This window comes from Apodemus sylvaticus, chromosome 1, assembly GCF_947179515.1.
Source record: "Apodemus sylvaticus chromosome 1, mApoSyl1.1, whole genome shotgun sequence".
Lineage (NCBI taxonomy): Eukaryota > Metazoa > Chordata > Mammalia > Rodentia > Muridae > Apodemus > Apodemus sylvaticus.
In genome coordinates, this window is record NC_067472.1 from 113,245,100 (window position 1) to 113,272,006 (window position 26,907).

The 26,907-nt window shown below is 40.5% G+C and overlaps 1 pseudogene; it reads right to left on the bottom strand.

Annotated features, from left to right (window-relative positions):
* Positions 1-8,725: 8,725 nt before the first annotated feature.
* Positions 8,726-26,907, bottom strand: part of LOC127685384 (lysosomal Pro-X carboxypeptidase-like) — a 43,097-nt pseudogene continuing 24,915 nt past the window's right edge.

Genomic DNA, 26,907 nt, shown 5'->3' on the forward strand with positions numbered 1-26,907 from the left:
GGAGTAACTTACAGCATCAGGAACTTGAAGGAGGTGGTCACGTCACATCAACAGTCAAATCAAGAGCTACTAATGAGTGCATGCATACTAGGGCTCAGCTCAATTTCCAGTCCACTCAGTCCACCCACCCAATTCAAAATTTCATATTGAAAGAATAGTCTTATTTACTGAGATAGGTCTTCCTACAACAATCTAATCAGGATAATCCCCCACAAGCATGCCTAGAGGCTCATTACCCAGAGGCAAGTCTAGATACTGACAATAACTAGCAGTAACCGTCATATTTATTAACTCACCACACCCAATGATTTTCCTTATTAAACCACTCTAGTTTATTCACATCTCATTAATATCTGTCAATATTCAAAGCTACCCTCCATGGATAATTGCAATAGTGGTCTATGCTATTGGTTTGCAATACCAATTCATGCCCCACTCTGTAACTAGATTGATATTTTCCAATGAAAATTTCTTTCTGTCATTCCCATGTAAAGACTTCATTATAGTTTCTCATCCACTTTATCTGCAAGGATCTATCTTCATGGGCATTCCCCAGGCTCATATCTCCATCTTGATTTAGGTCATGGTCTCCATGGTTGCCAGCAGTACAATTGTAGCAAATGTCTTTCACTCCATGTGAAATGCTACACGAGTCATTCTCTCCATCCCCTTTCTAGGTATAGTTCACATTCTTCATTTAGATGTCAATTAAAATACATCTCTCAAAAGCATTGTTTTCTCCTCATACTCATTCAGATTCCTAGCTACATATCCTGAACAGTCAGTATTCTTTGCAGCACTTATAAGAACCATCACATTACAAAGCTTGCCAGCTTGTGTCTTTACCTTTCTAAAATGTAAAACTAGAACAGATATTGTGTTTTCTTTGCAACCTCTGTATTTTCCAAGCTCTAGGACAATGTTTTATGCCCAGTAAATTCTCCAATAGAGAACAGTTGGGAAAGCTAGGAGAAGTTCTATCATAGAGCACCTTCTCAAGCACTCTTAAGACACTCTAGACCTGAGCCTCATCTCGAAGTAGGGAGGAAAAGGAAAGGAAAGGAAAGGAAAGGAAAGGAAAGGAAAGGAAAGGAAAGGAAAGGAAGGGAAGGGAAGGGAAGGGAAGGGAAGGGAAGGGAAGGGAAGGGAAGGGAAGGGAAGGGAAGGGAAGGGAAGGGAAAGGAAAGGAAAGGAAAGGAAAGGAAAGGAAAGGAAAGGAAAGGAAAGGAAAGGAAAGGAAAGGAAAGGAAAGGAAAACCACTTTTGGTCATCACTTTATACAATCACAGCGTGTATTTGCAGAAGACAAAATAACTATTTAAATTTTAACTAAAATATGCAGCTCTATGGCTCTTCATTCTGAACATGATACTGGCATTTTGTCAGACACCTGTCTTCCAGGAAGACATCATGAGACTGAGTTGCCTGACCTGTTTCTCCTCTACCGTAAGGTCTATATTTTTAAGGTCCTGTCCTTCCCTAGCCACCTGAGATACAAGAACCTGTAAAGCACTGGGGACACTGCTCTGGGAAGCCATCTTGTTGTGAGCAGAAAGAGGAAGCCAACTTACAGAAAGGCCATCATAGGACTTGCAGCCTGAAACAGGGCTCCTATCTTCAGACAGGTTAGGTACAAAATCAGGTGGAGATGAACAGAAAGGCCATGCCCTGTTTGAAGAGACTCAAATTCGGAATGCTTTTCAATAGTGTTTGTCAAGGCATGATGTCCTAGAATCACTTGGCGAGCAGTTAGACAGCTTCCTGAGATTTATCCCAGGACAGTCTACAAACTCTGGGAGAGAGCTCAGTGTTGATGCTTTTACAAACTCTTTGGAAAATTCAGTCCTATGGCAAAACTCAGAAACAAAGCTGACCCCTCAGACTGTCACCTCGTTGTCCTGATTGAAAGCCAAAGACAGAGAATGTGCCACTTTGACTTACAGACTTGGCAGACATCAGATCTATTTCTTCAGTGACCTCAGCCTTGGGAGAGACTTTGGTATGGATTCAATAAATTCTCCTTTGTTTCAAATAATGGGTTAGTGAGACTTCGATGCTTAAGTTCAAAGACAAAGCTACAGCAGCAAAATGAAACATAATAAATTTGGAATCAACTCCAAGTTATGCCAAAAGAATGAGTTGTGAGGCTGTAGAGAAGCCCTGCCCAGCAAGGTCGATGGGCTGGGCTGGATTCCTGAGATATGCTCACGCTCTGACATACTGGTCTGGAAACTGGCTGCTTTGGATAATCCATTGGCTCCACAGAATGTTAACGAAGTTTCTCTCCAAGATACTTTATGCTGTTTGTGGCTATTGTGAAGGGTGTCATTTCCCTAATTTCTTTCTCAGTCTTCTTATCCTTTGAATATATAAAGGCTACTGATTTGCTTGAGTTGATTTTGTAGCTAGCCACTTTGCTGAAGTTGTTTATCAGCTGTAGGAGTTCTCTAGTAGAGTTTTTTGGGTCACTTAAGTATACTATCATATCATCTGCAAATAATGATAGTTTGACTACTTCTTTCTAATTTGTATCCCTTTGACCTTCTTATGTTGTTTAATTGCTCTAGCAAGGACTTCAAGAACTACATTGAAAAGATATGGAGAGAGGGGGCAGCCTTGTCTAGTCCCTGATTTTAGTGGGATTGCTTCAAGCTTCTCTCCATTTAGTTTGATGTTGGCTACTGGTTTGCTGTATATTGCTTTTACTATGTTTAGATATGGGCCTTGAATTCCTGTCCTTTCCAAGGCTTTTAGCATGAAAGGATGCTGAATTTTGTCAAATGCTTTTTCAGCATCTAGTGAAATGATCGTGTGGTTTTTTTCTTTGAGTTTGTTTATGTAGTGGATAGCATTGATGGATTTCCGCATATTGAACCATCCCTTCATCCCTGGGATGAAGCCTACTTGATCATGGTGGATGATCGTTTTGATGTGTTCTTGGATTCAGTGAGCAAGAATTTTATTGAATATTTTTGCATCAATATTCATAAGGGAAATTGGCATGAAATTCTCTTTCTTAGTTGGATCTTTGTGTGGTTTTGGTAACAGCATAATTTTGGCATCGTAGAAGGAGTTGGGTAGTGTTCCTTCTGTTTCTATTTGGTGGAATAGTTTGAAGAGTATTGGTGTTAAGTCTTCTTTGAAGGTCTAATAGAATTCTGCACTAAAGCCATCTGGTCCTATGCTTTTTTTTTGGTCAGAAGGCTATCTATGACCCCTTCTATTTCTTTAGGGGTTATGGGTCTGGTTAGATGATCTATTTGATCCTAATTTAATTTTGGTATTTGGTATCTGTCTAAGAAATTGTCCATTTCCTCCAGATTCTCCAGTTGTGTTGAGTACACTCTAACCAAACAAGTGAAAGACCTATATGACAAGAACTTCAGATCTCTAAAGAAGGAAATCGAAGAAGATCTCAGAAAATGGAAAAGTCTTCCATGCTCGTGGATTGGCAGGATTAATATAGTTAAAATGGCCATGTTGCCAAAGGCAATCTACAGAGTCAATGCAATCCCCATCAAAATCCCAACTCAGTTCTTCATAGAGCTAGAAAGAGCAATTCTCAAATTCATCTGGAATAAAAAAAAAAAAAAAAAACCCAGGATAGCTAAAACTATTCTCAACAGTAAAAGAACTTCTGGGGGATTCAGTATCCCATACCTCAAACTTTACTACAGAGCAATAGTGATAAAAACTGCATGGTATTGGTACAGTGTCAGGCAAGCAGATCAATGGAATAGGATTGAAGACCCAGAAATGAACCCACACACCTATGGTCACTTGATCTTCGACAAAGGAGCTGAAAGCATCCAATGGAAAAAAGATAGCCTTTTTAACAAATGGTGCTGGTTCAACTGGAGGTCAGCATGCAGAAGAATGCAAATCAATCCATTCTTATCTCCTTGTACTAAGCTCAACTCCAAATGGATCAAGGACCTCCACATAAAACCAGACACACTGAAACTAATAGAAAAGAAACTGGGGAAGATACTTGAGGACATGGGCACAGGGGGAAAGTTCCTGAATAGAACACCAATAGCTTATGCTCTAAGATCAAGAATAGACAAATGGGACCTCATAAAACTACAAAGTTTCTGTAAGGCAAAGGACACTGTCAAAAGAACAAAACATCAACCAACAGATTGGGAAAGGATCTTCACCAACCCTAAATCTGACAGAGGGCTAATATCTAATATATACAAAGAACTCAAGAAGGTAGAACCCAGAGAACCAAATATCCCCACTAAAAAGTGGGGGTACAGAGCTAAACAAAGAATTTTCACATGAAGAACTTCGGAGGGCTGAGAAGCACCTTAAGAAATGTTCAACATCATTAATCATTAGGGAAATGCAAATCAAAACAACCCTGAGATTTCACCTCACACCAGTCAGAATGGCTAAGGTCAAAAAATCAGGAGACAGCAGGTGCTGGCGAGGATGTGGAGAAAGAGGAACACTCCTCCACTGCTGGTGGGATTGCAAGATGGTGCAACCACTTTGGAAATCAGACTGGTGGTTCCTCAGAAATCTGGGCATGACACTTCCGGAGGACCCTGCTATACCACTCCTGGGCATATACCCAGAGGATTCCCCAGCATGCAATAAGGACACATGCTCCACTATGTTCATAGCAGCCCTCTTTGTAGTAGCCAGAAGCTGGAAAGAACCTAGGTGTCCTTCAACAGAGGAATGGATACAAAAAATGTGGTATATTTACACAATGGAGTACTATTCAGCCATTAGAAACAACGAATTCATGAAACTCTTAGACAAATGGATGGAGCTGGAGAACATCATACTAAGTGAGGTAACCCAGTCTCAAAAGATCAATCATGGTATGCACTCACTGATAAGCGAATATTAGCCTAGAAACTTTGAATACCCAAGACATAATCCACATATTAAATGATTTCCAAGAAGAACGGAGGAGTGGCCCCTGGTTCTGGAAAGACTCAGTGCAGCAGTATAGGGGAATACCAGAACAGGGAAGTGGGAAGGAGTAGATGGGGGAACAGGGGGAGGAAAGAGGGCTTATGGGACTTTCAGGGAATAGGGAGCCAGAAAAGGGGAAATCATTTGAAATGTAAATAAAGAATATATCAAATTAAAAAATATATAAAAAAGAAAAAAAAGAAGTTTCTCTCTCTCTGTCTCTTTCTCTCTCTTTCTCTCTCTCTGTCTGTGTGTGTGTGTGTGTGTGTCTATTCGTACATGCATGAGTAGGTTCTTATGGAGGCCAAAAGAGGGCATTTGATCCCCTAAAGCTGGAATTATGGGTGGTTATCAGCTGCCTGACACAAATGATGAAAAGAACACCATACAAAACAACAACAACAACAAAACCAAAAACACAAAAAACAAACAAATAAAAAAAAAACAGTCAAGTACCCTTAATTGCTGAAAAGAATTTCAGCAGCTACATTTCTTTAGTGTACCCATTACCTCTATGGCAACTAAAGAAGAAACAAAACTCATTCATATTCTGTGTCTATCTTTCCTGTCTGGTGAATTCAGAGGTGATCTAGTGGAAGAACACTTTAAACAAGCATTCTCCCTTTCCTTACAAAGATTCCCAGCCTGTTGCCAGGCTGTCCTTGAACCTAGAGCTTCAAGATAGCCTCCTACTTCAGCCTTCTCCACCCAGGGCTGCAAGTGCACACTGCTGTGGGTACCTGTAAGCTGTCAAGCATCCCAGCAAACACAGTCATGGCATGACTATTGGAGCATAACCAACCATTTTCTGATTGAGTTTGAGGATTGCTCAACAGGAGTGGTTTTGCAACTGGTACTGTAAAGTTGGTTTAAAAAAAAATGGCCCATGACAAGGGAGAACATAGGTCTTAGTGGGGAGCTGCTACTGCTATTTTGGTAAATTGACACTATGTGCCTATAAAATTGCCTTCTAGATGTTTCTCTTTATTCCTATAAAGTAGTGCTGCTTTAAGAGCGTTGGCAAGAAATCTCTCTTTCTGTAGCAGGCAGCAGTAACATAAACAACATGAACAGCTATTCAATGTTCACCAGTAAATAGGACATCTGTATGGCTCCTTCCACAGTTCGTGGGACATCAGTGAAGAGGGAAGGGAAGAATGCAAGAGCCAGAAGGCATGGAATGCTGCTGTGCAGGTGTCCCATGACAGCTACACTCTTGAGCTCTCAGCAGGTGTGATCGCCATCACCAGTCATGGACAAGACTGGGCCCATCAACATTCTGTCTTGGTTGGGGAGAGATTCATGAGGTTCTACCTCTCCAGAAGATCCATAGGCAATGAAATGGTATCTGTGAGAGATGGGGACATTTTCTTCTGTGATATAGCCAATGGTAAGCTGCCTATGCTCTTATTAAACAAACAAATGAACAAACAAACCCTCTCACTTATGCTTCTTAAGAAGCTGTAGTGAAACAGAGGATAAGCAGGAATGGGAGGAAGAAGGAAAGGGAGGAACATTGGGAGAAATGACACAATGTCATAACCCAGGATGATTAGCATATGGTTTAAATTTTTTTTAAATAAAAAGATCAAAGAAACATACTAAACATTACCAAAAAAGTTTTTTGGGGGGGGGTAAGGGGGTAGGCTGGCTATTGTTTAGTGTTTCAGATTTAGCATTTGCTTGTTTGTTTGTTTTGAGACAACTTTGTTTTATTGGCTGACCTGGATATCACTACATAGGCAAGGCTACCCTTGAATTTGCAAACAAGTTCTCTTGTCTCTTTGTCTTGAGTGCTGGGATTGCATGTTCATGCCTAGCCATTTTAAATAAGATTTGATATTAATTGGTTTTCAATTTAAATAAAACTTTAGTACAGTACAATTAGGCTAACTTTATACAGTATAATATAAATTATTCTGCCCCCCAAAAAATCGTTTTGTTTTAAAATTTATTTCTTCAGAAAGATATAATGCCTACTCATGATTGATAGTAAATGAAATTTCAAAGGGCTTTTTTTTAAAGATTCTAAATGAGCAAAAAAATAAATAAATAAATAAATAAATAAGGGAGGGCTAAAATTCTAAAATAAAAAGTAAGAATGCCCTGTATCAAAGCCCCTTGGCTGCATCATATAACTTCTTAGTAGACAAAGACTAGTATTGTCTTGACTTTAATGTCTACCCCAATAGACAGTTCTCTGATGCTGAAACAAAGTACTACCCAAACTGTTTCAATGGACAGCTCATTAGAGTGAGAACTAAAGGCTTCCACAGCAAGACCCAAATTTTTCTGTATGCCAAGGAAAAGAAACAGCAATCTCCTAATCAAGACTCTGGCTTTGAAATGACTAAGCCCAAGTGTACTTTTTTAAAAAGCATTATATGCTCCCTAAGACAGGTAAAAAGCAATTTACTGAGGAAATAAAGAAACTGGGGGGGGGGGGAAGAACTTATTCAGCAGAGAAGAAACTGTTAGTGTCTGTGTCCCTGAAATGATTGAATTCGACCTTATTTCCTATCGTAGAAAAGCCCATGGAAGAAAGAAGGTCTCAGTGTAAGAACTGCCCGAAAGCTCCAACTCCTAGGAAATGGGAAGGCGCTGCCGTTTATTAATGTCAAATATGTTGCCTGCATGAATTATTCTGCTTGTCTTCTGAAAGCCATACAGGAAAGTCCTCATGCACCTGCTCTTTGGAATCCTGATGCATAAGGCTTTCATGATACTGATAGCAACTATCAGAAGACAAAATATTTTTTAAAGACAGCCAGCACTACATTCTGATCTTTGAATAGCTTACTCATCAAATTTAAACGTCTTTTCTACTGAAGTATTCACCACATCGTGCCTGTTCCCATTTAAAGTGAAAGACCAAACAGCGATTTTCCTAAGTTGGCATAATTTAAGTAAATTACCACAAAACTGATCTTGGAAACAAAGAGAAATGGAGTCGGAGAGGGCCAGATCCCTTCCTGGCAGTAGCACAGTGGCAGATATCCCAGAACTCAGGAGAGCTGCCAAGTGGGAAAGAAATAGAGCAAGGACTTTCCAAAAGCAGCCAGCCCAGGCACACTGACCTCCCTACAGCTGGAGCAACACACAGGTAGGTCTCTGCCTTGCTCTTTAATGCAGCCCAGTTCAGAGTCACTCGCTGAGCTCACAGGAAGCCGCCCCCCACCCCCATTCCCACCCCCACCCTGCGCCCCTCTGTCTCCTGGATTGGCATCCCACATTCTACCAGCTGCAGCTGCAGCACTTGGAATCCAGCTCCTGCTTGCCCTTTTGTGGCAGAAGTGGGGCCTTCCAATGGGCCAGAGAGACTTCAGCCTCGGAACCAAGGAGACCTCCCTGCTGCTGGGAGAAGTGCTTGCCCCCTGGTGAAAGGCACTGAGGAGCTATGCCAGCTCTGATGGCCTGCGAGCTGTCATGATGGCACAAAGACAGTGAGGCCGGGGCAATCACCTGGGTGTGGGCTGTGCCCACCCCTGCCGCTCTCTTGCGTCTCCACCTTGACCCAGCAAATATAATAAGAGAAAGTAATTACGCATAAAAAATTCAAAGTGAATGGGTATGTGAGTGGAGGGACCATAAAAGGAGAAAGTAAAAATGATGATATCTAAAAGTTGCTCAGGACCCGGGCAGGGGTGGTACACACCTTTAATCCTACCTAGCACCTAGGAGGCAGAGACAGGCAGATTTCTGAGTTCGGCCTCAAACTCACAGAGTGAGTTCCAGGACAGTCAGAGCTACACAGAAAAACCCTGTCTCAAATAAACAAAAAATCAACAGTTGCTCAGGGCTGCATTCTGTAGTTGCCACAGAAATTTGAGATCCATTGCTTCATGTGTCTGACTTCCAGCGAGTGAGCTATCTGCAAGGATGGTGGATCTATGGGAGTGCTGGATCTCAGGTCTAAATGACCGGCCCCCTCTAGGATGTTGACTGCCACCAGAGAGTCAGAGAGATCTTCAGTAACTCCACCTCCTGGCCACCGGTCTAGGTCACCACTGCTGTGAGGGAGCAAGACAAGAAAAATTAGTTCTTTGTGACCGTGTTCAAGGAAAATATGAGAAACCTTCTTCATGTATAAACCTGAAAACTGAAACAATTTGGAAGGCTGTATCTTCTTTGTCACATAAGAAGTTTCTCCATGTGTGAGTCTCATATTATTTCCACAGAAACAAAGAACCAAAGAACACTGAATCTAGTGACACAAAGCAGTAGAGGGACGGTGGAGCGTGGGCATAGGACCCTGAAATTCCCTAAACACACATGGTTCTGATGTTTCTTGGTTGAGGGTCAGCTTGCAGCTCCATGCGCCATTTGAAAGTTCACAGGAAATCTTGTCTATGTGGACTGAAAACTGAGTCATAGTTTTTCTAAAAAGCTTGAAATCTGTTTTCAAATTTTTGTGTCAAACTGACACAGAAGGCTATACACTTTTTGTAGTTCATGAGACTGTTTTTGCCAGAGTATGGAAATACATAGAAGTGTTTCCCTTAATTTGAGCTTGCTATATTTCAATATCCATTTAGTAATTTGCACATTAATAAATTCACATCAGAAAAAATGATTCTAAAGTTTTGACATTAATGTGCTATCACACAAACAGCTTTTACCATAGTATCCATTTTAGTTGTAACTTCTTTAAAGTACCCAACCCCCCTCCCATATCTATTAATGATCAACAGCATGTGGCTCACATATACCTACAGGCCAATCTGATCAAAGCAATTCCTCTACTGTGGTTACCTTTTCTCAGGTGAGTAGGTTTGTGTCAACCTAATAAAAATTCTTACACCCACACCCACATATACACACACCCTTCATGATGCTTCAAGTAAATTTACAATTTTGGGTTGAGCCATAAAAACTCAGAAATTGGACTGGAGAGATGGCTCAGCAGTTAAGAACACTGACTGCTCTTCCAGAGGTTCTGAGTTCAAATCCCAGCAACCACATGGTGGTTCACAACCATCTATAATAGGATCCAATGACCTCTTCTGGTGTATCTAAAGAGACCAACAGTGTACTTGTATAAATAAAATAAATAAATCTTTTTTAAAAAAACTCAGAAGTCAAAGGCAAAATCAGATCATATTGCTCATTAGGAGTTTTTTAAAATAGTATTTATTTAAGCATACATGGGTGTGGGGACTCATGCACACAACTGGGTACATGTGTGAATGTGGAGGTCAGAAGACATTTGCAGGACTTGGTTTTCTCCTCTCACTACATGGGTACCAGGAATGGGACTCAGGTCGCCAGTCATCAGGTCGCCAGCAAGTGCCTGAAGTTCTAGGCCATCTGGCCTGTTCCAGTTCCCTCTTTATGGTTACCTTTTGAAAGATCTTTACCTACTACTTAAAATGTACGTATGCGGTGGGGGTGGAGGGGTCTGACTTTTGTTTAATGTATGCTCCATATTTCCGGTATTTTGACAAAAGCTGAAATTCAAAAATTTCAAAGTCACATTATCAGATAAATAAAAGTATTCCTGTAATGCTCACAAACATTATTTCAATAAAATCTTCTCTAAACTCTATGTATAGTTTACTGCTATCATCGTCTTTATCTTAAGTGTTCCCTGAAAGGCTAGTGAGCAGAAGGCTTAGGTGGAGCCTAGTGGGAAATTCTAGATCAGTGAATGTGCCTTTGAGGAGAATTATAGGACGTAGTCTCTCCCCTGTCTACCCTGTGTGCACGAACACCTCCCCATAAGATAAACAGTTTAGCCCCACCACTTAAAGCCTTGCTATGGGTTCCCCCAAAGAGTAAGGCTAACCCACCGTGGTTAAAATTTCTAAAACTGAGCCTTTTCTCTTTAAGTTGTTTATTTCAAGCAATTTTAAGAGTAATGAAAAGTTTTACAAATACCAAATACTGTGTTTCCAAGCTTTCCCAAATTCCTTATTATCAACATTCAGCTACTTACATGACATTTTTTTACATGGAAGTCTACTTAGACATCACAAGCCTACCAGGTCCAAAGCGAGCTCATGTTCCTCAACCCCCCAGCAGCTCTTCCCTTCATCTTCTTAGTCCCTATTAATGGCGACTGTTTTAGTTGCTCAGGTCAAAGGTTTGCTTCCATTCCCTAGTCTTTGTTTACCCCATCTGTCAACAGACCCATCAGCTATATTGTCTAATATATCTAGAATCTGACCCCTTCTTACCCACTGCCACACTGCAATCCAAGGCTCCATTATCTCTACTGCGAATTACTAATAGACACACACCATGATGGTCTTTCTGACCCGCTCCTTTCCCTCCACAATCTGATACCAATAAAACAGCCTGTTTTATTCTCTAAACCAGAATCAGTCCATGTTTCCCCTCATGTGAAAGTTCTCTGGTTTTTGCATCTCAAGTGTTAAATCTCAAGTAGTTTCTAGAACCTGCAAGCTTATGCATTACTCAAGACTGTGCTGAATTCATCTGAGTCAGTGCTTCCCTCACTGACCTCTAAGAACATTCCAGCCACAAAGATTTCCTCCCTCTGCTGGGAGAATCTGAAGAAACTTATCTCTCCGGAGCCTTTTTCCCTACGTGTGCCTCTGGAGTACTCTTCCCCATCAGCCTTATGGCTGGCTCCTGCACTTAGCCAGATGATTTTACAAAAGCTACCACTTGGCAAAGTATTCCTGGTGTGTATGTGTGTATATGGATATGGATATGGATATGTTATGTGTATGTGTATGTGTATGTGTGCATGTGCATGTGCGTGTGCATATGCGTATATGTATAAGTATATGTATATGTATGTATGTGTGAGTGTAGGTATGTATGTAGGTATCTATATGTATATGTGTATACAAATGTGTATGTATGTGTGTATATATGTATACACATATGTAAGTATATGTATATGTATATATGTGAATGTATGTGTAAGCATATACATGTATGTGCATAAATATATGTATGTATATATGAGTATGTATTTAAATATGTGTATGTATGTGTGTATATATGTGTATGTGTGTATTGTGTATTTATGCATGCATGTGTATATGTATGTATGTATGTATGTGTGTGTTTTGTGTTTGTTTCTTGTATTCCTGATACTTTCCCTCCTTTCCCACACTTCATTCACCTGTCTCTGGATTACTTTTTTTCCTCCTTAGTATATTTGTTGATACCTTCAAGATGAAGGATTTGAGGTTTTTCTAATCTGTCTCTAGTTTCAAGAACCAGATGTGGCTCATAGTAGGAGCCAAACAAATACAGAAATTGAGTATTAGATTGTCTGTTGTCTCATACCAGATGTCCCCCATGGGATCTCTGAGTAAATGTTTGTAGATTCATGAATACATAAGCTCTTCTGTGCTTGCTGACACGATGAACAGAGTCCCTAGAAATGACTAATACAGCTGCACACCTAGCCTTTCTCCTAGATGCAATAGCAGGAAGAACATCACTACAAGTTTTAAATCTTTACTAAGGGACCTGTCTTCTGGGAACATTAATTCCTGTATGTTCCATAGAAAGGAAATTATTTAAAAAGTCTCTCTCACACAGATGTTAAGAGGCCAAAGTTTAATAGTACACATGAAAAAGGGCCCAGTCTGTAACAGAGCATGAACGGATTCCCTTCTTACCGTTACTACCACAGGTAAGCATAGGGAGTGGCGATGCCTCCAGGAGGTAAGCAAATCATGAAAACAGATTCAAAACTGCTTCTTATAAACATTTAATCAGAATACTAATCCTATCAGTCTTTTCTAGATAAACTCACTCACAAATTGAATTAGAAAATAAACATTTAGGCATGCTGCTTGAAATGCAACTTTAAATTCCCTTTTTATCATATACTTCTCTTACAAAAAAAAAAAAATGCTTCGATGTAACTTACTAATATCATTCTTGGGGTTAAAAAAGTTACTTCCAAAGCACACTTTCCTGGTTTTGTTAAAAATAAAGATTGGCTTTCCTTAAGAGAACGAATAGCCTTTATCTTTGCTCCACTTTGACAGGCTTAAACCAGACAGGAAATGCTCTATTATTTGCAAAACAAAAAGTCCCCGCAGCAGCCCCGTGAGGAGCAAACTGCCTCTGACTGAAAAGGTCTTCTGAAGCACCTGCTGACTTAGCAACAGTGTTTGGAGCTGCTGAGAGGCCTAGCAGGTGCCTGGACTTGAATTCCTCAGTTCAAGCATTTGAGCTATGCCAGCCATTGGGAAATTCAACAATAAAATAAAATAAATACAGTTTTCCTGAGAGACTCTAGATACCTGGGTAAAATCCCCAACAGCCAGCCTCGTTTAATCACTGTTGATAATTATTTACCTAAGAAACGATGTTAGTTCTTCATGGGCTCCTTTCTAAATCTCTACATAAATAACTGAGAATCACCATTAGTGAAATGATCTATGGGTTTTAGAATACAGGAATCCCCCAAAGGAAACCACCATGCAATGAGAGGAATTGCCGAAGTTTGGCTGTAAAACCTACTATTTACTTCTACTACTAATGTTTATGATCACCTACTTGTGTCTGGCTCAATGGCACAACAGGTTCATTAGACAACCATACAGATCAAACCTCTGTCTTCATTGTGGTTACTTCCATAACAATCTATGTATTAACTATGTTAGATAGTCACTATTAGTTCTCAGGTCCATATATTAGTATCCAAGGTCATGTATTTAATTATGGGAAAAACAAAAAGATACCCAAGGAGTACCTGGCTCTTAAACTGCAAATCTTAACTGGAAAATTTCCAGTCTAAGAATTTCATATTGAGCTTTTGGCCAAGGCAGCCATCAGACTTGTGTGTGTGTGTGTGTGTGTGTGTGTGTGTGTGTGTATGTGTGTGTGTTTACATCTGTGTGTCTGTATGTTTCTGCATGTTTGCATCTGTGTGTCTATTGGTATGTATGGTGTGTGTCTGTGTCTGTGTCTATGTGTGTGTCTTTTGTGTGTTTGTGAGTGTGTCTGTGTGTTTCTGTGTGTGTGTGTGTGTGTGTGTGTGTGTGTCTGAGTGTGTCTATGGGGTGTGGGGGGAGTCTGTGTGTCTTTGAGTGTGTGTGGGTCTGTGGGTCTGTGGGGGAGTCTGTGAGTCTCTGAGTGTGTCTTTGTGGGGGAGGCTCTGTCTGTCTCTGAGCATGTCTATGTGTGTGTTTGTGGGTCTGTGTGTCTGTTCTGGATTTGGATAGGAACACCATACAAATGTGAAGTACATGGAAGAAAGTAGACTTCATTTTACTTTTTATGCACATGTATTTTCCTGATTTGAGTCTGAGTGGTTAGTAATTTTCTAGATTAACTTTTATTTAGAATTTTTTTTTAAAAAAGGGGTCTCACTAAGTTGCTAAGGAGACAAACCTGCTGCCTAAACCTCCTGAGTGGCAAGAACTAAAGGCCTGCACTCAGGTCTGGCCTGGGTTAACTCATTTAAACATGACAACAACTCTGAGGTGTTACTACTTTTCCTGTTTTTCATGTGACAAAACTGAACATCAGATGGCATAAGTCATTTCCTTTGAGATAAGCTCCTTTAACTTTTCATAACTCTCTAAGAAAGCCACTGCTTATACTGAGCTGTGATGACACATTGACTTCTGAAATGTCACAAATTCTGATTCTGAAATGTCTTTCACAGAATCTCCCCCCACTTCTCATGAAAATAAAGATGATGCTCATGACAATTCTGAATAGTATAAGCAGGCAAACAGGTAACTAAAAGAATTATATGCAGTAGTTCAAACCAATTAGAAAGGAGATTCTATTTGACCAAAATTTGTATATTAAACATTTAGACAAAGGATAAAAACGCCATTTAAATAAATTTAATTTTTGGCTTTTTATAAGGTCTTTATGATGCAAGTTTAAAGTCTTGGATGTTAAGAGAATCCTATAAATTGTCCCTAAAGATAATCTCTAGGAGTGAAATCAAACTGACAAAGTTCTTCCTCCTCTGGTAAAGTAGAGATATGCCTAGAGTCTCAGTGCTTGGCATACCTGTGTGAGAACTTCACCTCCATTAATAAAAGATAAGTCATAAGCGGTGGCTCCTTGGGGAAATGATTGACTTACATTGGGATTATCATCAAAAGGCTGAAACAAACCAGATATGATGATATACTCCTTTAGTGCCAGCACTTGGGAGACTGAAGCAGGTGGATCCCTATGAGTTAGAAGCTAGCCTGGTCTACATTGTGAGTTCCAGGCCAGCCAGGCCTACATAGTGAAATACTATCTCAATCAAACAAACAAACAAACAAGGTTAGAAGAAACTATGTTTGGTTCCTTTCCACTCTTCTGCCTTTTTCCATACATGACTACAGGCTTCAAGGTGCCACCTTAGAAACTGAGAACCTGCCTTCACTAGATACAGAACCTGTAAGAACCTGCATTTTATCACAGCCACAACTGTGATAAATGAGTTTATACTGTTTATAAATTGCCCAGTCTTGGATATTTCATGACAGCAGAACTAATGATGAAGCCAGACCCAGAGGCTAGTACAGACATGTTTTCAATGTTCAACATCCTTCCAATAGTCCTTGCTTCCAACAACCACTTTACACAGCTGAACTAAATAGTATAGTTTTAAAGAGTCCAACTGAAAATGAGAAACAAAATTTTTAAAACTAAGCCAAAAGAAACTCTCTGTTTTCTGTCAGGTCTCACCTTTTATTTGGAAACAGGTATCTGTTGGGCTGAAAAACATCATTGAGTCAGAAGTCACAGTTTTGAACTCAGTGAGGCTGAGCAACCTTCAGCACTTCTCGTCATTAGAAACCACTGAGTATGTGTACAGAGAGCCCAGTCTGACTCTTGTTTACGAGAGAGAGAGAGAGAGAGAGAGAGAGAGAGAGAGAGAGAGAGAGAGAGAGAGAGAGAGAGAGAGAGGTTTCCGGAACTATTTTCCCAGTATTAGGCATGAAAAGCAGCCTCTTGCATAACAGACAAGCACTCTTTTTTTTTTAATTGAGTATCTTCTTCATTTACATTGCCAATGGTAAAACCTTTCCCAATTTCCCCCTCCCAAAAGCCCCCCTCCCCAACGATTCACTACCCCTCCTCCCTCCCCCTGCCTCCATTTATATGCGCCTCTACCCGATACAGTCCCACCTCTCCCCCCTGCTCCCCCCACATGTTCCCCCTTTGTTGGGGCCTCTATTGAGCCTTTACCTGACCAAAGACCACTCCTCCCACTGATGCCCAAAAAGGCATTCCTCTGCCACACTGGAACCATGTATACCCCTTGGCTGGTGATTCAGTCCCTGGGAGTCTTGGGGTGTCTGGGTGCCCGAAGTCATTGTTTTTCCCATGGGGCTATATACCCCTTCAGCTCCTCCGGACAACCCTCCAGATCCTCCGTTGGGGACCCCAAGCTCAGTCCAAGCTTGGTTGCTAGTTTCTGCTTCTGAATTCGTAAGACCCTGGCAGGGCCCCTCTGGAGACAGCCATGGCATGCTCCTTTTGGTACATGCTTCTCATCGTAGTGCCAGGGTTTGCTGACTATTTATAGGATGAGTCCCCAGGTAGGGCACTCGCCGGGTGGCCTTTACTTCAGACTCTGCTCCACACATTGCCTCCCTTGTTGCTCCTGTGAGCATTTTGTTCCGTTTCTCAGAGGAACCATAGCTCCCTCACTTAAGTCATTCTTCTGGAGCTTCCTGGTGCTGGGTGAATTGCAACTTGTTTATTTTGAGCTTTTGAATTAGCATCTGCTTATTAGTGAGTGCATACCATGTGCGTTCTTTTGTGATTGGGTTACCTCGCTCAGGATGACACTTTCTAGTCCCATCCATTTGCCTAAGAATTTCATGAATTCATTGTTTTTAATAGCTGAATAGTACTCCATTGTGTATATATATCACAGTTTCTGTATCCATTCCTCTGTTGAGGGACATCTGGGATCTTTCCAGCTTCTGGCTATTATTAATAAGGCAGCTATGAACATAGTGGAGCATGTGTCCTTATTACATGTAGGAGCACTTTCTGGAAATATGCCCAGGAGTGGTATAGCTGGGTCCACAGATAGTACTATGTCTAATTTTCTGAGGAACCGCCAAACTGATTTCCAGAGTGGTTTTACAAGCTTGCAATCCCACCAACATTGGAGAAGTGTTCCTCTTTCCCCCACATCCTCTCCAGCATCTGCTGTCCCCTGAGTTTTTCATCTTAGCCATTCTGACTGGTGTAAGGTGGAATCTCAGTGTTGTTTTGATTTGCATTTCCCTGATAACTAAGGATGCTGAACACTTCTTTAGGTGCTTTAGAGCCATTTGAGTTTCCTCAGTTGAGAATTCCCTGTTTAGCTCTGTACCCCATTTTTAATAGGGTTATTTAATTCTCTGGAGTCCAACTTCTTGAGTTCTTTGTATACATTGGATATTAGCCCTCTATCGGATGTAGGGTTAGTAAAGATCTTTTCCCAATTTATTGGTTGCCGTTCAGACAAGCACTCTTACTATTGAGTTATGTTCCTAGTCCTTGGTGAATGTTTTGAATGTTTTAATTAGCTGGTTGCCAACTGAATAGTTGACAACTTAGCCAGACATGAAAAACGTGATGTCAGAGTCAGGTATACATAGAGCCAACTCAGGTAACTCTGATGCCAACTTGGTTAACTCTGTATCAAATGTGTTACTTCTCATAATCTGACAAAGAGCAACAAATGGATGTGTATGCATGCAGGCCAGGGAAGAACTCTCCCTTTACAGCTACCTGGTTGGACTTCTGTAAATGTCCCAATGCAATGGTTCTCAATGTCACCCTGAGTCAAAGAAGGGTTATTGCCAACTACTTCTGAAACTAGTTGTGAAGATTCTGGGTAATTTGTTTAAGTATCTCACATCTTCTAGTACTTGGAAAAAAAGAGTAGACACGTCAAAAGTCTGTTGAACCAATATGGAATATTATTGCTATAGTTATTGTGATTGTTTGAATATGCTTGGCCCATGGGAAATGGCACTATTAGGAGGTGTGGCTTATTGAAGAAAGTGTGTCACTATGTAGGCAGGCTTTGAGGGTTTCTGGTGCTAAGCTTCATCCAGTGCAGAAAAGAGGGCCTCCTTCTGGCAACCTTCCGATCAAGATTCGAATTCTCATCTCCTCCTGAACTATATCTGCCTTCAGGTTGCCATGCTTCTTGCCATGATAATGACAGACTGAACCTCTGAAACTGTAAGCCAGCTCCTATTAAATGTTGGCCTTTTTTATACGAGTTGTCTTGGTCATGGTGTCACTTCATGGCAATGGAAACCCTAAAACAGTTACTAGCCATAATAACAACAAATGAGAACAAACGCTCATGTTTTGTTTCTTGCTGGAAAGATTTTAATAGGAAGGCTTAATGAGCTCACTAGTGTATTCTACGTTGCTTTGCTACCTTTCCTAGGTCTAGCCTCTAAGCCATTCTTCAAGGGTCCCCAACAACCAAAGTTCCTCTAGGGACCAGCAGAACTCACCTGAAAATGATGTTTGAGTGTGAGTGGATGTTTTTGCCTCCAAATGTGGTAGTGATCCAGGAAGGCCTTTGCCTCACACCCCACTATTTATAACAGTCATCAGAATACTTTTCTAAATCTCATGCACAGGGTTCAAACATGTCACGAATGCCATTAGTGCAAAACGGGAGTATTATTTCCATGCAGGCCTGAAGGCAATCCAGAAAGGGAAATGAAGAGATGAATTATCGGAGACCATTCTGCTGGTGAGTAACAAAGCCAGGGTCTGAGCTTGTAAACAAGCTTGATCCCTGCCCCCTTCACATCTCCGTCACAAAACTCCTTATTTACAATAGAAAGACATGGCATAAAGGTCACAGAACTGAGGAATGTATTTTCCTTTCTTTTCAAGGAGCATTCTTACACATCTATGATGGTATTTAATCCCCAAGACAAACTTAGGAGAAAAACATCACCACCACCACCACCACCACCACCACCACCACCACCACCACCATCTCCATCATTGCCACTATTAATATTACTCTGCAGATAAAAGGATTCTGACACAGAGTCAAGTTAGATTTCACTTCTTCCACAAATCTATATAATGCCTCCTTTCCAGGACTTGCTAAGGTCTACTATAGTGCTAATGTACTTATCTTTTTCACTATTTGCTGGTGAGATCATGCTATTTATGACTTTAGATTTGAAGCATAAAGAAAGCTTGATCAGTGGTAAGCACTTACTATGTGTCTGGTGAATGGGTGAAAGATTGAAAGAACTTATTGGTAGTCTCATGGAACATAATGCAACAGCATCTAAACATGAATTCAAGTTAGGTGACAAACTCTTGTCTGGTCTCTGTTGTAACACAACAGTACCAACAAAGGGCAAAGACTGCCCCAGGTGTGGGAAGCTGTCCTGAGCTATTCAGATTTAATGCTTACTTCCCCATGAGAAGATTCCCAAGAATACCACAAGATGTTCCTGCCCTAACCACGGAATGTTCCTGTCGGTGTTAACTCTGGGTGTCCCCACCTGGCTGACCTCCTCGCTTCCTGCTTCCATCACTAAGGGTGTCTCTGCCCTTCCCTCCTTTTTCTGGTGTGAAGGTTAATTCCTTCTCTGTAAGCCTTAAAACCCACTTACCTCCCCAACATTAAATGAAGCCTTGACATAACCCAGACTGACTTATCTTTCTTAGGGTGCTTGGCTTCCTTCCTTCTCTCACCCCCACTTTTTGACCCTCAGATAGTGCCTCTTCGGGACCCTGGAATAACTGGACCTGCTGGATGGGTCACCCAGGAATCATACATGATTACCTGATAGCCCCAAACTCAGGATCCCAAATTGTCAACAGTTGTTTCAAAAAAAATTATTGCATGTGGACTGACCTGAGTAATTATAATGCACATTCATAGCTTCATAAATGTTCCGAATCAGCAGCAAGTCAGACATATAGGGATTTCTCAGATACTGGCACACTGCTTGTCATTTTGGAAAGATAAACAGAGAAAGAGTCAGGTACGAATATGAAATTATAGTTTAGTAACACAAAGAAAAATATGGCTATAAGTTTATCATAAAGCACTCTTAAACATCTAACCGAAGTTAGACATGGTTACATATGCCTGTAACACCAGTACAATAGAGGAAGAGACAAAAGTATGGTATGAGCCAGGCTAGGCTCTATATTGACTTCCAGAACAGCCAAAAGCAAATCTAACTTCATTCCTTACATTTTTCAGTCTCTTGAGTATAGCATTCCTAAACAAACATTATAAACAAATAAACCTTCTAAATTCTCCCTGTGCTGCAGAAATAATGCAGACATTCACATGTTGTACAAAGTAATACCTACTTACCACTCGAGCTTAATCTATATAGCCTTTCCAGTTTACAAAAACCATTCCCCACAACACTTCTTCATTCCCTTGCTCGTCTTATAATCTCTCTTCTCACTCTTTAATTATATGAAGTCTGGATATCTCGGTCTTTTTAATACCCAGCTCAAACATCCCCTCCTCTCTGAGATCTTCCTTATTTGTTTCCAAGGCCAAAAGAGCCAAACTGTGCCCTCCTTGTTGCTCTACTATACTCGGTTTCTATTTTTATCACAACACCAATAATGCTATCTGTACTCATTTAATTCTACAATGTCTCCTACAGTGCTTAGGAATGTCTCAGATAACTAAATGTTTAATTAATGAGGGACTGTGTTGGTTTTTTTTAATATTTTTATTTTCTATATTCTTCGTTTACATTCCAAATGATTTCCCCTTTCCCAGATCCCCCCTCCCCATATGTCCCATAAACTTTCTTCTCTCCACCCATTCTCCAATCACTTCCCTCCTTTTTCTCTGTCCTTATATTCCCCTCCAATGCTAGATCAATCCTTTCCGGGATCAAGACCCTCTCCATACTTCTTCATGGGAGTCATTTGTTATGTGGTTTGCGCCTTCGGTATTCAGAGCTTCTGGGCTAATTAATATCCACTTATCAGAGATTGCATTCCATGTGTATTCTTTTGTGATTGGGTTACCTCACTTAGGATGATATTTTCCAAATCAAACCATTTACCTAAAAATTTTGTGAATTCATTGTTTCTAATTGCTCAGTAGTATTCCATTGTGTAAATATACCACGTTTTCTATATCCATTCCTCCTTTGAGGGACATCTGGGTTGTTTCCAGCTTCTGGCTATTATAAATAAGGCTGCTATGAACATAATGGAGCATGTGTCTTTATTGCATGCCGGGCAATCCTTTGGGTATATGCCCAGGAGAGGTATAGCAGGGTCCTCCGGAAGTGTCATGTCCAGTTTTCTGAGGAACCGCCAGACTGATTTCCAAAGTGGTTGTACCATCTTACAGCCCCACCAGCAGTGGAGGAGTGTTCCTCTTTCTCCACATCCTTGCCAATACCTGCTATCTCCTGAGTTTTTGACCTTAGCCATTCTGACTGGTATACTGGTCTCAGGGTTGTTTTGATTTGCATTTCCCTAATGACTAATGATGTTGAGCACTTCTTAGGTGCCTCTTGGCCATCCAAATTTCTTCAGGTGAAAATTCTTTGTTTAGATCTGTACCCCATTTTTAATAGGGTTGTTTGGTTCCCTGGGGTCTAACTTCTTGAGTTCTTTATATACAAAGAATTGGATATTAGCCCTCTATCAGATGAAGGGTTGGTGAATAACCTTTCCCAATTTGTTGGTTGCCGTTTTGTCCTTTTAACAGTGTCCTTTGCCTTACAGAAACTTTGCAATTTTATGAGGTCCCATTTGTCAATTCTTGATCTAGAGCATAAGCTATTGGTGTTCTGTTCAGGAACTTTTCCCCTATGCCCATGTCCTCAAGGGTTTTCCCCAGTTTCTTTTCTATTAGTTTCAGTGTGTCTGGTTTTACGTGGAGGTCCTTGATTAACTTGGAGTGAAGTTTAGTACATGGAGATAAGAACGGATCAATTCACATTCTTCTACATGCTGACTTCCAATTGAACCAGCACCATTTGTTGAAAAGGCTATCTTTTTTCCACTGGATGTTTTTGGCTCCTTTGTCGAAGATCAAGTGACCATAGGTGTGTGGATTCATTTCTGGGTCTTCAATTCTATTCCATCGGTCCACTTGTCTGTTACTGTGCCAATACCATGCAGTTTTTAACACTATTGCTCTGTAGTATTGTTTGAAGTCAGGGATACTGATTCCCCCAGAAGTTCTTTGTTTTTGAGAATAGTTTTAGCTATCCTGGGTTTCTTGTTATTCCAGATGAATTTGAGAATTGCTTTTTCTAACTCTGTGAAGAACTGAGTTGGGATTTTGATGGGGATTGCATTGAATCTGTAGATCGCTTTTGGCAAGATGGTCATTTTAACTATATTAATCCTGCCAATCCATGAACATGGCAGATTTTTCCATTTTCTGAGATCTTCTTCGATTTCCTTCTTCAGAGACCTGAAGTTCTTGTTATATAGATCTTTCACTTGTTTGGTTAGAGTCACACCAAGATACATGATATTGTTTGTGGCTATTGTGAAGGGTGTCATTTCCCTAACTTCTTTCTCAGCCTGCTTATCCTTTGAGTATAGGAAGGCAACTGATTTGCTTGAGTTGAATTTATAACCAGCCACTTTGCTGAAGTTGTTTATCAGCTGTAGGAGTTCTATGGTGGAGGTTTTTGGGTCACTTAAGTAGACTATCATGTCATCTGCAAATAGTGATAATTTGACTTCTTCCTTTCCAATTTGCATCCCCTTGACCTCCTTATGTTGTCTAATTGCTCTAGCTAGAACTTCAAGTACTATATTGAAAAAATATGGAGAGAGAAGACAGCCTTGTCTAGTCCCTGATTTTAGGGGGATTGCTTCAAGTTTCTCTCCATTTAGTTTGATGTTGGCTACCGGTTTGCTGTATATTGCTTTAGTGATGTTTAGGTATGGGCCTTGAATTCCTGTTCTTTCCAAGACTTTTAGCATGAAAGGATGCTGAATTTTGTCAAATGCCTTTTCAGCATCTAATGAGATGATCATATGGTTTTTTTTCTTTGAGTTTGTTTATGTAATGGATTACTTTGATGGATTTCCTTATATTGAACCATCCCTGCATCCCTGGGGTGATGCCTACTTGATCATGGTGGATGATCATTTTGATGTGTTTTTGGATTCGGTTGGCAAGAATTTTATTAAGTATTTTTGCATCAATATTCATAAGGGAAATTGGCCTGAAGTTCTCTTTCTTTGTTGGATCTTTGTGTGGTTTTGGTATCAGCATAATTGTGGCTTCATAGAACAAGTTGGGTAGAGTTCCTTCTGTTTCTATTTTGTGGAATAGGTTGAAGAGTATTGGTGTTAGGTCTTCTATGAAGGTCTGATAGAATTTTGCACTGAAGCCATCTGGTCCCGTGCTTTTTTTGGTTGGGACACTTTCTATGACCCTTTTTATTTCTTCAGGTGTTATGGGACTGTTTAGTTGATCTATTTGATCCTGATTTAGTATTGGTGTCTGATATCTGTCTAGGAAACTGTCCATTTCCTCCAGATTCTCCAGTTGTGTTGAGTATAGGCTTTGGTAGTAAGATCTGATGATTTTTTGAATTTCCTCAGTTTCTGTTGTTATATCTCCCTTTTCATTTCTAAGTTTGTTATTCTGTATACTGTCTCTGTGCCCTTTGGTTAGTCTGGCTAGGGGTTTATCTATCTTGTTGATTTTCTCAAAGAACCAACTCCTGCTTTTGTTGATTCTTTGTATGGTTCTCTGTGTTTCCCCTTGATTGATTTCGGCCCTGAATTTGATGATTTCCTGCCTTCTACTCCTTCTAGGTGAAATAGCTTCTTTTTGTTCCAGGGCTTTCAGGTGTGTCATTAAGCTGTTAGTGTATGCTCTCTCCATTTTCTTTTTGGAGGCACTCAGGGCTATGAGTTTTCCTCTTAGCACTGCTTTCACTGTGTCCCATAGATTTGGGTATATTGTGTCTTCATTTTCATTAAATTCTAAAAAGTCTTTAATTTTTCTTTATTTCTTCCTTGGCTAAGGTATCATTGAGTAGAATATCATTCAGTTTCCACATGTATGTGGGTTTTCTGTTGTTTTTGTTGCTATTGAAGACCACTTTTACTCCATAGGAGGCATGGGATTAGTTCGATTTTCTTATATTTGTTGAGGTCTGTCTTGTGACCAATTATATGATCGATTTTGGAGAAGGTACCATGATGTGCTGAGAAAAAGGTATATACTTTTGCTTCAGGATAAAATGTTCTATATATATCTATTAAATCTAATTGGTCCAAAGCTTCAATTAGTTTCACTGTGTCCCTGTTTCTGTTTTCCTGAGTGGTCCATTGAGGAAAGTGCAGTGTTGAAGTCACCCACAATTATTGTGTTAGGTGCAATGTGTGCTTTGAGCTTTAATAAAGTTTCTTTTATGAATGAGGGTGCCCTTGCATTTGGAGCATAGATGTTCAGGATTGAGAGTTCTTCTTGTTGTATTTTTCCTTTGACCAGCAAGAAGTGTCCTTCAGAGTCTCTTTTGATGACTTTGGGTTGAAAGTCAATTTTATCTGATATTAGAATGGCTACTCCAGCTTGTTTCCTGAGACCATTTGCTTGTAAAATTGTCTTCCAGCCTTTTACTCTAAGGTAGTGTTTGTCTTTGACACTGAGGTGTGTTTCCTGTATACAGCAAAATATAGGGTCCTGTTTAAGTATCCAGTCGGTTAGTCTATGTCTTTTTATTGGAGCATTGAGTCCATTGATGTTAAGAGATATTAAGGAATAGTGATTATTACTTCCTGTCATTTTTGATGTTATTTTTTAAATTTGATTGGTAATCTTCTTTTGGGTTTGATGAAAAAAGGTTACTATCTTGCTTTTTCCAGGATGAAGTTTCCCTCCTTGCATTGCTGTTTTCCTCCTATTATCCTTTGTGGGGCTGAGGTTGTGGATAGATATTGGGTAACTTGGTTTTGTCATGGAATATCTTAGTTTTTCCATCTATGGTGATTGAGAGTTTTGCTGGGTATAGTAGTTTTGGCTGGCATTTGTGTTCTCTTAGAGTTTGCATGAGATCTGCCCAGGACCTTCTAGCTTTCATAGTCTCAGGTGAGAAGTCTGGTGTGATTCTGATAGGTCTTCCTTTATATGTTACTTGGCCTTTTTCTCTTACTGCCTTAATATTCTTTCTTTGTTTAGTACATTTGGAGTTTTGATTATTATGTGACAGGAGGTATTTGTGTTCTGGTCCAGTCTGTTTGGAGTTCTTTGGGCATCTTGTATATTCATGGGCATCTCTCTCTTTAGGTTAGGGAAGTTTTCTTCCATAATTTTATTGAAGATATTTGCTGGCCCTTTCAGCTGTAAATCTTCACTCTCATCTATGCCTATAATCCTTAGGTTTAGTCTTCTCATTGTGTCCTGGATTTCCTGGATGTTTTGGGTTACAACCTTTTTGCATTTTGCATTTTCTTTAACTGTTGAGTCCATGGTTTCTATGGCATCTTCAGCATCTGAGATTCTTTCTTCTATCTCTTGTATTCTGTTGTTGATATTTGCATCTATGTCCCCTGATTTTTTTCCGAGGTTTTCTATCTCCAAAGTGTCTCCCTTTGAATTTTCTTAGTTGTTTCTACTTCTGATTTCAGATCCTGGATAGTTTTTCTTAGCTCCTTCACTTGCTTGTTTGTGTTTTCCTGTAATTCTTTAAGAGATTTTTGTGTTTCCTCTTTCATGACTTCAGCCTGGTAACCAAAGTTCTCCTGTATTTCTTTAAGTGATTTTTGTGTTTCCTCCTTATTGGCTTTTGTATTCTCCTGAATTTCTTTCAATGATTTTTGTGTTTCCCTTGTAAGGACTTCTAACTTTTGATCCATTTTCTCCTGAATTTCTTTAAGTATGTCCTTCATGTGTTCCTGTACCAGCATCATGACCAGTGATTTTAAATCCAAATCTTGTTTTTCTGGTGTGATGGGGTATCCAGGACATGCTGGTAAAGGAGAATTGGGTTCAGATGCTGCCATATTGCCTTGATTTCTATTAGTGACGTTCCTGTGTTTGCCTTTTGCCATCTAGTTCTCACCGGTGTTGGTCTTGTTGTCAATGCTGCACTCACCAGTGCAAGCTGCCTCTTCCCAGCTGCCCTCTGGTGCACAGCTGACCTCCTGCACTGCCTGGACACAGGATGCTGTGGCCCAGGCTGTTCAGATCCCAAAGCAGAGACCTGAAGGTTCCTGCCCAGGGCCTGCTGGACTCACCAGAGCACACTGACTCCTCCCTGCTGGCCTCCCGGGTGCCCCTCTGGCCTCTTGCAGGGCCTGGAGATGTGGTGTTGTAGCCCAGGCTGTTCTGGATCCTGAAGTGGAGATCTGAAGGCTCCTGCCAGAGGCCTCAGGACTGGAACCTAAGCTCTGTGGGGCCGGACCCACCGGAGCAAGCTGTGTCCTCCCAGAATGCCTCTGGGTGCACAGCTGGCCTCTTGTACTTCCTGGAGACCAAGTGCTGTAGCCAGGACTGTGTTTTTAATTAGCATACTAAGTATTGGGTCTCATTTTGTTATTTCAAGCAAAAGTTGTCTCCTCTCATTGCTATCCTTTTGTTCCCATACACTCCTTTGCATTTTTTTTTATGAAAGGGCTATAGTTTTACAAAAACTTATTGTGTGTGTGTGTGTGTGCAGGGGGAAGCTACTAGTTCCACCATCTATGGTATGATGCCACCAAACAGCTCACAAATGCTCCTGTCATCAGCCTATAATAAGTGTCTAGATTCTAGCTCTGAAAATCACAGGCAATACTCTGGGTTAGGAGTCAAAATGAAGACAGGCCAGAGGACATATGGGAAACTTTCCAAGGTATAGAAATATTCCATGTCTTCAAGAAAGACTAAGTTATAATCAAAACTACCCTAAAAGCTGTCAATTCTGCCATATATAGATTTCTGTCCCCCTCAGAAAATAATTGTGATATAGAACTGGAGGGGAGAAACACTGGGGGGCAGAAGGGTACAAGCAGGGATGAAAGACAGAGAGATATAGGGAAAGAGAGAGAGGGGAGCAACCAAAATGAGGCATGCATGAATATATC